Below are 3,381 nucleotides of genomic sequence, written 5' to 3'. Positions count from 1 at the left end.
CATTTAGCTTGTTTGTATTAATTATATAACTAATCTTAATGTGGTTAATTGGAACCATTTTATTATCAAAAATGCTTTTGTCATGCAACATTCATTTTTTTTGCATAAAAAAATTGCTGCACCAAGACACGCATTTAAAAAAAAAAAATAATTAGGCTAAATTATTTCTATTTTGAAAACACACACACACACACACACACACACACACACACACACACACACACGTGGCTTGAGCAGGTAGCTTTCTGTAATCATCTTGGTGTTATGTACTTTAAAAACGTTATTTTACATAAAAAGTGGTTCGGTCAATTAGATGCGTAATTGCCACCATCTTGCCAAAATGATGGGTAATGTATTCAGAAGAGGACATTACTCCCTGAGTGTGAGCTGCTGTCTTTTAACATTTTCTCTCTCTATCTCATGGCCTAGTGTGTGTGAGTGTGTGTGTGTGTGTGTGTGTGTGTGTTAGAGAGAGAGAGAGAGAGAGAGCGAGAGATAGAGAGGGTGTGTGTGTTATATGTTCGATGTGAGGTGGAAGGATGTCAACATCTATGACAAGTATTTCTCCATCTCTATAGTATTGTTAGAGCTGCGAATTTTACCCTTAATTTATTTTCTGTCTCTTTTTTTCTTTTTATTTGTTTTATACCTGTCTGTTGTATGAGGAAACGTCTCTCTTTACAGGGATTACTAGTGAAGCAACTTATTGAAATGGTGCATTTTTTCAGAGGACATAATCAGAGCCTTAGTCTTTTTTATTTTATTTTTAATTTTGTTTGTTTGTTATCCGGAGAACAACATCTCAGTGTTTCAACAATTGGAGCCTGTATTTCTCTGTCGTAGCTTTAAAAAATAGCGAAGAAAAGTGCAAAATTTTAAATCTGAGAAACGATTAAACTGGTGCTCTGTAAGAAATACGCCCACAGGTAACACTGGATACCTAATGCGACTATTAGACACGTATAGCTTTTTGTGTTTTTTGTTAAATTATAATGAAGTCAAATGGATTAAAAATAAAAAATAATAATCATACTGGTTTTCGTGCAAATTACCCCCAAAAATGAATAAGGAAAAACGACTGTCGAGCGAACGTGATGGTTTAATGCCATTTAATGTTAGTGATTTGGAAAAAAAATCAGTGGAAATAAATAAAGTGCATACAAATAGGATATATCTGTCCCTACCTTGTGGTGATGGTATTTCTTTAGTATGAAAAAAAAAATCAGATGTCGTTATCACAGTTAACCTACTGACAGGATCCAGATTAGACAACATGCAAAACCTTAACCTGAGCCTTTTTAAAATAAATATTTTTTAATTTTGTTTACCCTTAATATATTTTTTAAATGTGTAATTTTGAAATTAGAGGAGGAAAAAAATACAGATCCAAGTGGAAGGAGCGAACACTGTTGGATTTGTTACAATAAATGACAATGATCAATAATCAGTAATAAATACAAATAAAAAATAATCACCAGGGTGATTTAAAAAAATAAAAATAAAAGTTTTAACATTACTCCTTTCCCCCCCCTTTTGAATCTGAGTAGAATCCACCTCCAGGCTGTGATCAGGTGACAGAGTCCAGGTGGACACTTGTAGACATCTGCAGAGAAACTCCAACCTGCTTCTGGTCCCTTTAATTCAAACACCAACAACACAGGCTCGATTCCTCTAAACTATTGACAGCTTTGAGGTCAGTTTTAACATTCAATGTGCCTGCATTAATGTATCAACAAACACACAATACTGATTTGAAAAATATACCATAAAGAAAATAGTTGAAATTAAAATGCAACATATTCTGAGGCACATGTATTCCTCAGAACAACCTTTGCCTCAAAGGTCATTTTCTGTTTTCATCTGTAGGCTAATGCAGTTATTGGAAATGAATCAGTCAGCTATAAACTCTATATGATGACCTCATCAGGAGACAAAGGGTTCATTCAAATATCGTCAGATCACCCAAGTATTGACGCGCACCTACCGCGCACACTCAACACGGCCCCATTACCGCAAATTAATAGATTGCTATGGCATTATTCCTCTGGCACATATTGATCCGTGAACGTCTGCATCATATTGCGTCAAGGAAGAACAACGTTCATACGCACCGCTTCGGCTCAGCGTATGACCTTGATTTGCGCGCATAAATTGAAAAAATTACCACTCGATAATTTCCATTTGTGCGACATCTGTATGTAAAGGAGGGAAAGGGGAGCGGGGCCAAAATCAGATAAAGTACATTTGCAGGAACGGGGGCAAACGGGACGTGACCGGAGACTGCGCTCAGTGGATCACATTAAAATGGAGAGCTGAATGGGTCATTTTGAGCCCTATCAGAGGTTTTAGTGCCAGTTTGGAAACACACAAGTGGCCCGACCACCGTGCGTAACGCCAGTCTCTTCTCTGTGGCTACTGGTGTCTGCTCACGTGTGTGTTGGATTATTAAAGTTAGTTATAAATGCAACATTAAAGCATTTATTTAGATAACCAGATATGGCTCTGTCATGGCAGACGCCTAGAGGATCATTTCTATTAGTGGTTCATGAAATTAGGTCCGGATATTTTTAATTGAACTAGCAAGAGGTGAATGTAAACTTAACCCTCAACTGTAAAGTTTTCTTTAAACAACAATAACAAACAGTACCTCCCTTGATGATAAAAAAAATTAGCCAAACGTGAATACGTGTGTAAAAAGGCTTCACCTCTCACTTCCTTCCTGTGCGTCAACAAATGCATCCTGTTCTTAATACAAACTGGTGATGAATTTCAACAATCAGAGGCCAAACACAAGTGATCTGACGCGTCAAAACTGGTGTGCTCCAACAACTCTTTTGACACTTCTCGAAGAGGAAATCTTGTTTTAAGCCCATCCCATTTGCTTTGCTGATTGAATGCGAGCATCAGATTTTCATCAAAGTTCTATTAAGTGAAACATAGGTTGCGGGGCACCGTCTGATTGGAACAGTTTAAATTTTAATTGTGTTTTTAATTTGACATATAGTTGCTGTGAAGAATGACACTGAAACGCCGAGGGGCGGTCGATTTTCTTAATTTCTCCCCGAGGAATTGATGAGTCTATCAGGGCAGTAGATTGGAAAGCCATTAAAACTCAATGGTTAGGTTGTTAATTGGAACTTGATGGATAGGAGCCCGTGGATAGGCTGTACTGATCCAATCTTCCTGACTTTGTGTTTTCCAATAAATTACCCAGTTCATTTCCACACTCAGATTACATAAATTGTACACCTCCAGGGCTCGGGCGCTCTGCTTGCGTTTACAACTCTCTCTCTCTTTCTCTCTTACACACACACACACACACACACACACACACACCTCTCTCTTTTACGCGCACAGTGTGTGCGAGCACAGACGCACACA

This window comes from Centropristis striata, chromosome 20 (assembly GCF_030273125.1).
Source record: "Centropristis striata isolate RG_2023a ecotype Rhode Island chromosome 20, C.striata_1.0, whole genome shotgun sequence".
NCBI classification, from domain to species: domain Eukaryota; kingdom Metazoa; phylum Chordata; class Actinopteri; order Perciformes; family Serranidae; genus Centropristis; species Centropristis striata.
Note: the sequence above shows the minus strand (reverse complement) of the source record.